Genomic DNA, 14021 nt, shown 5'->3' with positions numbered 1-14021 from the left:
ATTTCATTTGTCTCCCTACCCCAAACTTGTTGGCCTTTCCGAGAATGTCCTGAACATCTCAGTTGACCTGTTATGACTGGATGACAAGATGTACACTCAGCATTACACTCATGCGATGCAGACCTTCTCCTGGCCTCCTTCACAACACTGGTGACAGCCCAGTGGTGCTGAAATGAGCACTCGAGTCCTTAGCTGAAGAAAAATGTTGCTTTTATTGGATAAAACCTTTACCATGATGCAATCAATATCACTCAGTGAGACCCAAGTGCAACGAGGTGATTAATGTTGTTAATGCTCTTGTCTCATTCTGTCCTAGTGCAAGCAGCTGAGATCAGAGAATGATTACAGCACAAAACAAGGCCATTCAACCTGTCACAAATGTGTTGGCCCTCTGAGAGCCCCTCTCAGAATCCACTACTGTTATTTATTTACTACAGCTCAGCCTTCAACAAATCCCAACAAAAATCATCTCCAAACTCCGTGCCCTCAGGCTCAGCTGCTTCCTCTACGACCGAATCCTAGACTTCCTAATCCACAGACTGCAATCAGTAAGGATGGGTAATGACACCTCCTCCACAATCATCCTCAACACTGGTGTATAACTAATGTATAAAATGTTTTTTTCATGTTGCCAAATCTTTTGCCAATGATCTTAAATCTGTCCCCTCTGGTTATCGACCCTTCCACAGAAGGGGACCTGGACGAGCACTCAGATCCTGCGCGGACCAGCTGATGGGGGTATTTGCAGGTATTTTTAACCTCTCCTTACTCTGATCTGGGGACATTACCTGCTTCAAGAAGACGACCATCATTCTTGTACCAAAGGAAAGACAGGCAGCGAATCTTAATGATGACTGCCTAGTGGCTCTGACATCCATTATTATGAAGTGTTTCGAAAGATTAGTCATGACACATGTCAACTCTGGACTTCTGAATTGCCTGAATCCACTACGGTTTGTCTTTCACCGCAACAGGTCCCCAGCAGATGCCATCTCCCTGGTTCTACACTCAACCCTGAAACACCTGGATAACAAGGACACTTATGTCAGACTCCCACTTATTGACTACAGCTCAGGCTTCAACACCATTATCCCAACAAAAATCATCGCCACACTCCATGGCCTACGGCTCAGCTGCTCTCTCTGTGACTGGATCCTAAACTTCTGAACCCACAGACCGCAATCATTCAGGATGGGTAACGGCACCTCCTCCACGATCATCCTCAACACCGGTGCCTCACAAGGCTGTGTCCTCAGCCCCTTGCTATATTCCTTATATACCTACGATTGTGTGGCCAAATTGCCCTGCAACTCAATTTTCAAGTTGGCTGATGACACCACAGTAGTGGGTTGGATCTCAGACAGTGACAAGATGAGTACAAGAAAGAGATAGAGAATCTGGTGAACTGGTGCGACAACAATAATCTCTCTCTCAATGTCAGTAAAATGAAAGATAGTCATTGACTTCAGGAAGCATAGTGGAGGACATGCCCCTGTCTACATCAACCGTGAAGAAGTGTACATGGTCAAGAACTTCAAGAGTTTCTAGATGTCCAGATCACCAACAACCTGTCCTGGTCCCTCCACACTGACACTATAGTTAAGAAAACCCACCTCTACTTTCTCAGGAGGCTAAAGAAATTTGGCATGTCCGCTACGACTCTCTCCAATTTTTTCAGATGCACCGTAGAAAGTATCCTTTATGGCTCCTACTCTGACCAAGACTGCAAGAAACTACAAAGGGTTGTGAACGTAGCCCAGTCCATCATGCAAACCAGCCTCCCATCTACAGACTCCGTCTACACTTCCCACTGTCTCGGAAAAACAGCCAGCATACCCCACGCACCCTGAACATACTCTCTTCCACTTTCTTCTGTCGGGAAAGAGATACAAAAGTCTGAGATCACGTACCAACTGACTCAAGAACAGCTTCTTCCCTGCTGCCATCAGACTTTTGAATGGACCTACCTTATATTAAGTTGATCTTTCTCTACACCCTAGCTATGACTATAACACTATAGTCTGCACCCGCTCCTTTCCTTCTCCCCTGTGTACTCTATGAATGGTGTGTTTTGTCTGTATAGCGTGCAAGAAACAATACTTTCCACTGCAATACATGTGACAATAATAAATCAACTCAAATCAAATTAACCTCCTGCCCCTGACCTTGAACCTGTGTCCCCCCGTGACTGACCCTTCAACTAAGGGGGACAGCTACTTCTTATCCACTCAGTCCATACCCCTCATAATCTTGTACACCTCAATCAGGTCACCCCTCAGTCTTCTCTGCTCCAATGAAAACAACCCAAGCCTATCCAACCTTTCTTCATAACTTAAATGTTTCATCCCAGGCAGCATCTTGGTGAATCTCTTCTGCACCCTCTCCAGTGCAATCACGTCCTTTCTATAATGTGGCACACAGTACTCGAGTTGTGGCCTCACCAAAGTTCTATACATTTCCAATGTGATTTCCCTGCTTTTATAATCTATGCCTCGATTGATAAAAGCAAATGACCCTTTTTCACCACCTTACTAACATGCCCTTCCATCTTCAGAGATTTATGGACATAAATGTCAAGGTCCCTTTGTTCCACAGAACTTCCTTGTGTCATGCCATTCATTGAACCCTTTGTTGTCAAATTACTCCTTCCAAAGTGCATCACCTCACATTTGCAGGGTTAAATTCCATCTGCCACTCACCTGCCCATTTGACCTTTCCGTTTATATCTTCCTGTAGCCCAAGACACTCAACCTCACTGTTAATCACCCGCCCAATCTTTGTGTCATCCGCAAACTAACTAATCCTACCTCCCACATAGTCACCAATGTCATTTATATAAATGGTGAACATGGAGAAAGATGTGGCAGCTCTACATCAAAGGATAGAGGTGCTCAAAGTGCAGAAAATGAAGCTTGAAAATGCACTTTCAGAGTCAGGTGACTTGTTTATTTGTATATCAACATCATTAATTAGCCATATAAATACTGTGGCTACAAGAGCAGGACAGAGGCTGGGAATTTGTGGAGAATATCTCACCTCCTGGTTCCCCAAGCCTGTCCACTATCTACAAGGCACAAGTTAGGAGTGTGATAGAATACTCTCCACTTGCCTGGATGAGTGCAGCTCCAACAACACTCAAGAAGCTTGACACCATCCAGGACAAAGCCGTCTGCTTGATTGGCACCCCATTCATACCTTCAACATTGACTCCCTCCACCAATGACACACAGTGACAGCAGTGTGTACCATCGACAAGATGCACTAACAAGACTCTTTTGACAACACTTTCCAAAACCGCAACTTCTATCATCTAGAAGGACAAGGGCAACAGATGCATAGTAACACCACCACCTGCAAGTTCCCCTCCTAACCATGCATCATCCTGAGTTGCAACTATATCGTCTTTCCTATCAGTGCTTTGGGTGTTCCTATTACACATGGACTGCACTGGTTCAAGAAGGCAGCACACCACCACCTTCTGAAGGGCAACTAGGAATGAGCACCAAATGCTGACCTAGCCAGTGACGCCCACATCCCTTGAATGAATAAACAGAAATAGCTTCTGTGGCTCAAGCAGCATTGAGTGGGAAACTGATCCATAAATTTGTGATGGCCCCAGAATGGTACTGATGATTTTCCAACATTGCATTTTCAGCAGCAGCACCCAGATCCCTAAGGCGGAGTGGCTCCCAACTCCTTCTGGACTTAGGAGACATGGGAAGATATTACATCCCTGTCACCTTTTACACCCACAGCAAGTGGGGCACTTCCAGGGTGAAGTGCCAGGGGGAGTGCCAGGGGGAAGTGCCAGGGGGAAGTGCTTGAGGGGCTTCCTCTGGGGGTGGTCCGTGGGGGTGGGGGTCTCCCATGTCTGTGGTGGGGGTGGGGGTTCCCCAAGTCTGTGGTGAGGGTTCCTCATCTCTGTAGTAGGGGCGGGGTTCCCAGTGTCCATGGTGGGGAGAGTATTCCCTGTGTCCATGGTGGGGGAATGGTCCATGGTGAGGGAATATTTCCCATTGTCTGTGGTGGTCTCCATCTCTGTGAGGGGGATATTTGTATAAACTTTGAGTTCTGTTAGATTGGGCACCCGATCTCTGGAAGGCCGATGTTGTCACCACCAAAGAGATGGTTGGGACTTGCCTCTAACACTTTGAAAAAAAAAGGAAAATTCCGCCCATAGCTACGATCTTGCAATTAGCAGCAAGGAGCTTAATCGGCAATAATTCTCAGGATATTATCATCTGAGTGCTGCATCACCTGAATTATGGTGTTAAGAACCACTCTGTGTTGAAGTTTATCAAGGCAACAGCACTGACTGCAGTGTTTATATAACTAGTGCGTGGCAATGAATTTTTTAGATGGATGATCTGTTCTTGACTGCACCTACAGATACAATTATTGCGTGGGATCGAAATCCCACAACGAATGTGTGGGGTAATTCAGATGCATTCAACCGTGAAGGAAAAGATAAACACTGCATGCTGTTCAAAAACCATTAGGCTGTCAATTAAAGGCTCGTTAGGCTGCACTATCAAATTGAATGAAAGCAAAGGTTTTCAAAGGAAAACAAAAGACTTCAAAGGATTTCCAAGTATTTGTACTGTCTAGGAAGGCTCAGAGACTAATGCCGGAATTTTACTGCCACACCCACCCCAGAATCGATTCAATGAGAGTTTCCCTCATTGAGCTGCCTCTTCATGCACTTCAAGGCAAACTGAAGGATGAAAATTGAACTCTCTTGTAGGATGAAAGTGGAGCACTGATCTTATTAAATGCCAAGATAGACTGAACTGTTCATAAACACTTGAAGTCTGCTGCTAACCAATTCCATGGCTGACTGCTGTTGGATTGTGACCTTGTTTTATAGAAGATTTTAAGGTGCAATTTTTAAACTACAAATTTTTTATCTTTATTTATAAGGGTGCTCTATAGATTCAGTGAATTTTCCGGAACCGGGGTGGGCGTGGCTCGCAGACCGGAATTCTCTGTTCGCCTTGGGTGGGATTTTACGAGCCTCGCACGAGCAAGGTTGTAAAATACCGGCACAGGAGTACATGCAGTGTTAGTAAAGAGGCTGTGAGCAGCTGTGGAGAAGGGAATGCCACCCCCCACCCCCAGTGAAAGTGATTCCACCTGTCAGTCAGAGGACTTGAAAGGAGTCTTCTCATACTTGCAGCTTCTGGGGAAGGGGGAAAGGGAATCCCTTCTACAGAATGGAGTGCTGCTTGGATTTGAAAGCCTGTCAGTTGTCCAGGAGCATGGAGATTAAAGGCCATTTCAGAGATTTTACAATCCACAAGCCATGATGAAGACTTTTATCAGAGAGATGCCTGAAAGCACCACGCCAAGAGTGATGTTTATGTTTCCCAGGGCAAGAAGGGGCAGTCTAGCCACAAGACTCCTATCCCAGGGGAGAGTGCCAAGGTCAGCCCCTTGCCCCCAGCTCAAGCTCACCCAAACACTAGGACCCTTGGGGAACCCTCATTCTGCAGTATGGCAGTGACAGAGGGGCACATGGGCACTGCACCTACCTCCATGACCCCCCCCCCCCCCCCCCCCCCTCACACCCTCCCCAGAGTACAATGTGCCAGGTCAGGACATCACTGTGCCAGGGGCCAGTGCAAGCTTGGCAGGAGGCATCCTGATGGGGATCCTGAAGAAGGGGGTTCCTGAGGGAGCGGGATCCTGAGGGAGGGGGTTCCTGAGGGATGGGCGGGTCCTGAGCGGTTGCCAGGTCCTGAGGGGAAGGGGTCCTGAGGGAGAGTGTCTTGAGGGGGGGGGGGGGGGGGGGGGGCTTGTGAGGGGCGGTCCTGGGTGTCCTGGGTCATGAGGAGGGTCATGAGGGGGAGGGGTGTACAGGCCTCTGCTGGTGAAGGGTGGGTGGTCAGGTCACCCTCATGCCTGCTTGGTGTGGAGTGAGGATGCCCCTCTGTGATAAGGGGTTGGTAGTAATCCCCCTGATCAGCAGGGGGATTACCATTTCTGTTGGGGGGTGGGGGTTTGGACAGGATGGTGGGGGGTTGCTGGGGGGGGGTGGCCTATTTGTCAGTGCAAAGGTCAGGGCTTTTACAATAGCACACATCAGCATGCTGATGTGCAAGGCCTTTACGGAGGTGGCTTCACTAATGACCTTTCTTAACTTTTTAACAGCTGGAAAAGCTGGCCGGCAATGACTGTTTCCAACTGGTAACATCCATCCGGCCAGTAACCAGCACCAGCATTTCCAATGGTAACATCCACCCGCCTAGCAACCAGCACCAGTGTTTCCAATGATAACAGCCACTCAGCTAGCAACCAGCATCAGCATTTCCAATGGTTACAATCAACACCTATCAACCAGCACCAGCGTTTCCAATGGTAACAGCCAACTGCCTAGCAACCAGCACCAGCATTTCCAGTGGTAACAGCCACCCGGCTAGCAACAGCACCAGCATTTCCAATGGTAACGGCCACCTGGCTAACAACCAGCACCAGCGTTTCCAATGGTAACAGCCACCCGCCTAGCAACCAGCACCAGCATTTCCAATGGTAACAGCCAATTGCCTAGCGACCAGCACCAGCATTTCCAATGGTAACATCCACCCGCCTAGCAACCCAGCATCAGCGTTTCCAATGGTAACAGCCACCTGCCTAGCAACCAGCACCAGCATTTCCAATGGTAACAGCCAATTGCCTAGCAACCAGCACCAGCATTTCCAATGGTAACATCCACCCGCCGAGCAACCCAGCATCAGCGTTTCCAATGGTAACAGCCAACCGCCTAGCAACCAGCACCAGCGTTTCCAATGGTAACAGCTACCCGGCTAGCAACTAGCACCAACGTTTCCAACTGGCAAAGGCCCATGGATCGGTGACCAAGATCAACTGCCACCAACTGATCTCCCGTACCGTTTGGCTGCTGTTTCAAGCATTCCGGTTAAACTGTTTTTTCCCTTCTGGGAGGGACAGTACTTGTATTCAGTGTTCAGGTATCTGAATTGCAGATTAGGGAATCCAACATCCAGCACAGCATCAAATTAGCATTTTACTTACTGTACAACTGGGATACGAAAATGTCATTTCTGTTGATGGCTTGGAAAATAAAGTGATGGTACTGCATATTGTTCATTAGCAGGGACAATGTAGCGGTGTTAGGACAATGTCCCAGTTGTATAGAATATACATAACGCTATATCACAGAATGCAAGGCTGAGGATTAATGTCAATTATCCTGCCAATAAGGAGCAGTGTCCTCTTACATTGTGTCACCGATCCCCAAACAACATTTCATGCATAGGTTACAAATGAATCAATATTTCATAAACTCCCTTTCAATTAAACCATGGTGAAGTAACTTCATTGCAGTGCAGTGTGAGGTTTTTTATGGTCTTGTCTGTTTTTGGCTGCTTGTCATTGTCACCTAACTTGACATTACAAGCAGGCGCTGGCCTGAGCACAGTTATGGTTTGCAACTGTTTTTACCTTGCCTGTTTTATTTTTAACCTCTGAAATGCCAGAATCCCATCGAGGAGGAATGTGCTAATTAGGTTCTAATGATGGTTGATAGGCTGCAACATGAAGTACGCAAAGCTGGTGAAAATTGATTGTTTGACCAGCAGCCTAGAGTTGATTCCTACTCTCTCCTAAGTTATATCTTCCATCACTGCCATTAAGTACATGAAGGATTGACAGGGAGCTTAGTAATGACATAAATATAAGCCCACATTTTGGAAATGGAAGTATAAAAGCAAATTACTGCGGATGCTGGAATCTGAAACCAAAAGAGAAAATGCTGGAAAATCTAAGCAAGTTTGGCAGCATCTGTAGGAGAGAAAAGAGCTGACAAAGGGTCATCTGGACCCGAAACGTCAGCTCTTTTCTCTCCTTACAGATGCTGCCAAACCTGTTGAGATTTTCCAGCATTTTCTCTTTTGGTTTTGGAAATGCAAGTGTTTGGTCCAAATTTCAACTATTCTGTATTTTCACTCTGCACGGTGGCGCAGTGGTTAGCACTGCTGCCTCACATGCCAGGGACACAATTCCTGGCTTGGGTCACTATCTGTGTGGAGTCTGTGCGTTCTCCCCGTGTCTGCATGGGTTTCCTCTGGGTGCTCCAGTTTCCTCCCACAGTCCGAAAGGTGAACTGGTTAGGCGCATTGACCATGCTAAAGTCTCCCTCAGTGTACCCGAAGAGGTGCTGGAGTGTGGCAACACAGGGATCTTCATATAACTTCATTGCAGTGATAATGTAAAGCTACTTGTGACACTAATAAATAATTATTTTGTTCTCCTGGTAGCTTAGTGGGTATGTGCAGTAGTCCGGGCGGTTCTGAAGTGTTTGTACTAATTTGGCTGAGTTGAACCAGTATAATAACAATCAAGGTTTAAATTGCTGATCAGTATCTAATCATTTGTGTTTGGATTTTAACTGAGAAGATACTCAATGTCTCTTCTCCATCCAGCCCTACAATAACATAGACTGTCAAAACTCAAGCTTATATGGTCATGTGGATGAGGTACCAGAAGGAAGTTAACCCCACGAGAACCATACCCCAGCATGAATCAGCACCTATAGGAGAACAGAGCAGATAATGGGAGAAGGAAATTTTTTTAGTTGGCCTTGATATCAAATGAAGTTAAAAGGAAACGCAAATTAAATGAGTATGTTTTATCATTTTCATTGGTCTAGACTTTGCAGTAAGATTAATGCTGATGCTACGAGTGCTTCCTGTTATGGACTAAATCGAACAACAACTTCCAGCGTCCACACATGAACAGTAAAACATTGTAATCAGCAAACTGTTGTGCAATTCACCCTGCTCTTCCACAGGCCTTGTTACACCAGTATCCCAGTGATAGACCCGGTATTGAAAGAAATCCAAAGTACTTACCCATTAGAAACCCACTAAACTGCCACAAAATGTCAGGGTGGTGAATTCAGATGTAAGTGAATCTTTAATGCGATAAGCCTTAATTATTGCCAAACAACCTCTCTGCCAAGAGGCAGCATCTTGGGGAGGAGGGCTGCCCGCTGGGATGTGTTACAGCATCATTTAGGCTCTTTATTAATCTAATTGAGTGGTCTATTACCTCAGCGTACAAAAGGTTCAGAGAGCTTGGCGAAGATAGGGATCTAGATGAGTATACGGCTTGTAGGAAGGGACTAAAGAAGGAAATTAGGAGAGCCAGAAGGAGTCACGAGAAGGCCTTGGCAAGTAGAATTAAGGAAAACCCTAAGGCGTTCTATAAATATGTGAAGAGTAAAAGGATGAGACGTGAAGGAATAGGGCCTATAAAAGGTGAAGGCGGGAAAATCTGTACGGAACCAGTAGAAATGGCAGAGGTGCTTAATGAGTGTTTTGCCTCGGTTTTCACAGAGAAGGACATGGGTGGATGTACTGTGGGCTTGCGGTGGGCTGAAAAGATTGAGTATGAGGACTTTAACAAAGAGGTTCTTCTGGAATCTTTGAATGGCATCAAGATAGATAAGTCGCTGGGTCCGGATGGGATGTACCCCAGGTTACTGTGGGAGGCGAGGGAAGAGATTGCAGAGCCTCTGGCGATGATCTTTGCGTCGTCGATGGAGACGGGAGAGGTGCTGGAGGATTGGAGGATTGCGGATGTGGTTCCTATTTTCAAGAAGGGGAATAGGGATAGCCCAGGAAATTACCAACCAGTGAGTCTAACCTCAGTGGTTGGTAAGCTGATGGAGAAGATCCTGAGGGACAAGATTTATGAGCATTTAGAGAGATTTAGTATGCTCAAGAATACTCAGCATGCCCTTGTCAAAGGCAGATCGTGCCTTACGAGCCTGGTGGAGTTCTTCGAAAATGTGACTAAACACATTGACGAAGGGAAAGCGGTAGATGTGGTTTATATGGATTTTAGCAAGGCGTTCGATAAGGTCCCCCATGCAAGGCTTCTCGAAAAAGTGAGAGGGCATGGGATCCAAAGGGCTGCTGCCCTGTGGATCCAGAACTGGCTTGCTCAAAGGAGGCAGAGAGTGGGTATAGATGGGTCTTTTTCTAATTGGCGGTCGGTCACCAGTGGTGTGCCCCAGGGTTCTGTTCTGGGATCCTTGCTGTTTGTCATTTTCATAAATGACCTGGATGAGGAAGTGGAGGGATGGGTTGGTAAGTTTGCCGACGACACAAAGGTTGGTGGGGTTGTGGATAGTCTGCAGGGATGTCAGAAGTTACAGAGGGACATAGATAGGATGCAAGACTGGGCGGAGAAGTGGCAGATGGACTTCAACCCAGATAAATGCGTAGTGGTCCATTTTGGCAGGTCGAATGGGATGAAGGAGTACAATATAAAGGGAAAGACTCTTAGTACGGTAGAGGATCAGAAGGACCTTGGGGTCCGGGTCCATAGGACTCTAAAATCGGCCCCGCAGGTGGAGGAGGTGGTTAAGAAGGCATATGGTGTGCTGGCCTTTATCAATCGAGGGATTGAGTTTAGGAGTCTGGGGATAATGATGCAGCTATATAAGACCCTCATCAGACCCCACTTGGAGTACAGTGCTCAGTTCTGGTCGCCTCATTACAGGAAGGATGTGGAAAAGATTGAAAGGGTGCAGAGGAGATTTACAAGGATGCTGCCTGGATTGAGTGGTATGCCTTATGAGGATAGGCTGAGGGAGCTCGGTCTTTTCTCCTTGGAAAGACGTAGGATGAGAGGAGACCTAATAGAGGTATATAAGATGTTGAAAGGCATAGATCGGGTGGACTCTCAGAGGCTTTTTCCCAGGGTGGAAATGGCTGCTACGAGAGGACACAGGTTTAAGGCGCTGGGGGGTAGGTACAGGGGAAATGTTAGGGGGAAGTTTTTCACACAGAGGGTGGTGGGCGAGTGGAATCGGCTGCCGTCAGTGGTGGTGGAGGCAAGCTCAATAGGGTCTTTTAAGAGACTCCTGGATGAGTACATGGGACTTAATAGGATGGAGGGTTATAGGTAGGCCTAAAAGGTAGGGATATGTTCGGCACAACTTGTGGGGCCGAAGGGCCTGTTTTGTGCTGTAGTTTTCTATGTTTCTATGTTTCTACATCTGCAATTTTTCCAGAGAGACGGTGACTGAGCTGTGTGCATTGCTGGAGGATGGTCTTAGGCCATAAGGGGGGACACCATATGTCAGTAGCTATCAAGCTGACAGTGTCCTTGAACTTTCTAACATGTCTTTCAGTCAGAGTGGCAGAGGGGACAACTTCAAAAAAATGGAGTCCCGTAGGTAATGGCACCATTGACATCGTCCCATCCTGCCTCAGTCCTTTCATTGCCCAGCTACACGTCCATTCTGAGCAGGTGTGAGAACCTCTGATTGGCAGTGCATGCACCATTCGGACCAACATCAATCTCACGGTCAGAGGCAGCTTATATTGTTACCATGGTGTCAAAGTCAAGGCCTCCTCCTCATAGGCTTCAATATTGCTAAACTGGACACCCCAACCCCTGAACAACTCTCCTCACAAGCGAAGTGAGGATTAAGAGTTCAGCTACAGTCAATCTTCCCATCTGACCATCATGATCCCCATTTAGATGTGATGATCCTGGTATTGCAGATCCTTGAGCTTAAGTGATCATCCTTCCCAATCTACATTGCTTTGATTGAGTGCGGATTGCCACTCGGCACACACCTCCTCAGGATTCATATACACTGCCTGCCTTGAAGGTTGCTAGCTAAGGAGGCGTGCCATCCCTTTAAGATCCTCATGGCTTACAACCTGGCTTTACACGAAAATCCACCTTCCCAGACTGCAGAAGGTTGTTGATGTGCTTCCTGCACTGAACCCTTGTCCTGCTAACCCCATTGTACCTGCTGAATTCTCTAATTACTTCCAGCCATGTCTCCTTAGCTTACCTGGCCTCTCTTCAGAAATAAATTGATCTTCCTGGCTGTCACTAGCTCTAGTCTGACCTCTAGGAATGCGTTGCTTATCCACGGGCTGCCCTACCATGACAGACTGCCATGTTAATGCTCAAAAAGCATGTTCCTTCAGGGCTGGAGCTCTCCGGCCGCATCTACTTTGATGGCTGAAAACCGTGCTTTAAATTGGCCCACCTCTTCTATCTTCCGCCTTCCTGGTCATGCCTGCCATCCATAATTGGACTGATCTCCTGGCGATGATCCACTAAGTGGCAGCCTCTTGCAGAGTGATAACACGTGTTGAACTCCAACCTCGAACATGATTGGGAGCCAGAAATAGCCCCAACATATCAGGGGTCCCAATGATCTCATCAAAATCCAGTCCTCAGTGCCTGAGTGGTTTTCAAGCAGATGGAGGAGAATTCCAGACGCCCTGTAGAGGATGCTGTGCCATTTTCATCAACCAACGTAATGCCCAAATGATCTGTGGCCACCTGTCAAAGCAATGACTGGCGAGCTGACTACAAAATCTGGATCAATAAAAACTCCTGTGTGAACAGTCCTGTGTTGTTTCAAAATTGTGTTCACATTGATTTTACAACACATGATGCTTGCTTTGTCTCATTATTACAGGATTTTCCCATTGATATGACAGGCTGTGACACTGGAATCATTTGTACTGGCACTACCTGACCACCGGTGACTTTGAGGAGCAAATATTAACTTTCTTTGTCAGCTCAGATGTCATCTTAGTTTCTGGACCATTACACTTTTAAAATACAATTTATGTCAAAGTATATCTTGACTTCATAGGATAGAATCATAGAATCCCTACAGCGCAGAAGGAGGCCATTCGGCCCATCAAGTCTGCACTGACCACAATCCCACCCAGCCCCTATCCCCATAACCCTACCTATCTATCCTGATACTAAGAGGCACTTTAGCATAGCCAATCAACCAACCTAACCCGCACATCTTTGGTGTGTGGGAGGAAACCGGAGCACCCGGAGGAAACCCACACAGACACGGGGAGAACGTGCAAACTCCGCACACACACTGATTCAAGCAGGAATCGAACCCTGTTCCCTGGCGCTGTGAGGCAGCAGTGCTAACCACTGTGCCACTGTGCCGCCCTATTTTAATTTGTTGAAATCTTAAGTCATTTACATTTTCTAAAAAACATTTCCCCCATTTTAGACCTTCCAGAGCTTTCCTTGATCATATGGTCAAATGGATTTCAGCAGTAATCTTCTAAAAAATGTAACAGCTGTTTTGTATAATCAGTGTAATTTTTTATGATAATGGATCTGAGGCCAGGACTCCTGCCCTGGCTGTGTCTTGCTATTTCCCACTATTGGGACGTCTGTTGTGCTTCACCTGCTTTGCTGCCTCAAATGTTTATTCCCCACACCCTTCAGTGTGGTGACCAACCCTCCCCTTTACTGCAGTGTCACCCACGTGAGACCCCCTCTCCCACTGACTGTGTTGTCACCTATCTGAACCTCCCACTCACTGTTTTGTTTGCATCCAGCTGAATCCCCACTTATTATGTTATCACCTACCAGTCTCCCCCTTAATCATTGTTGTCACCAACCTGACCTTTCACCTCACTGTGCTTACACCTCTCCCTTTCCTCCTTCTCTTTCCCACCTGCCCCTTTCACATTCCCACTTTTATCGCCCCACACTCCCTCCTTCTCCTCTCATCTCATTCTTTTTCCTCCTTCAATCTTCCTCTCCCTCCCCTTTCCCCCAAATTATCTCTTTACCCTCCTGTCCTGGGACACCTGTCACATTTTTCACACTTTACCTTCCTCCTCCTTCTCTTTATCTATATACAAACATATGAATTAGGAGCAGGAGGAGGCCACTCGGCCCCTCCAGCCTGCTCTGCCATTCAATAAAATCGTGGCTGACCTGATTGTAACTTCAACCTCACGTCCCCATCTACCCCGATAACCTTTCACCCACTCTGCCTTAAAAAAAATTCATAGACTCTATTTCCACCACCTTTTGAGGAAAAGAGTTCCAAAGACTCATGGCCCTCTGCATAAAGAAATCTCATCTCTTAAATGGGCAACCTCTTATTTTTAAACAGTGACCCCAAATTCTAGACACTCCCACAAGTGGAAACATCCTCTCTACATCCACCATGTCAAGACTCCTCAGGATCTTACATG

The sequence above is a fragment of the Mustelus asterias genome, chromosome 18 (assembly GCF_964213995.1).
Source record: "Mustelus asterias chromosome 18, sMusAst1.hap1.1, whole genome shotgun sequence".
Taxonomy (NCBI): domain Eukaryota; kingdom Metazoa; phylum Chordata; class Chondrichthyes; order Carcharhiniformes; family Triakidae; genus Mustelus; species Mustelus asterias.
The sequence above is the reverse complement of the archived record's forward strand: the minus strand, read 5'-3'. Positions refer to the sequence as shown.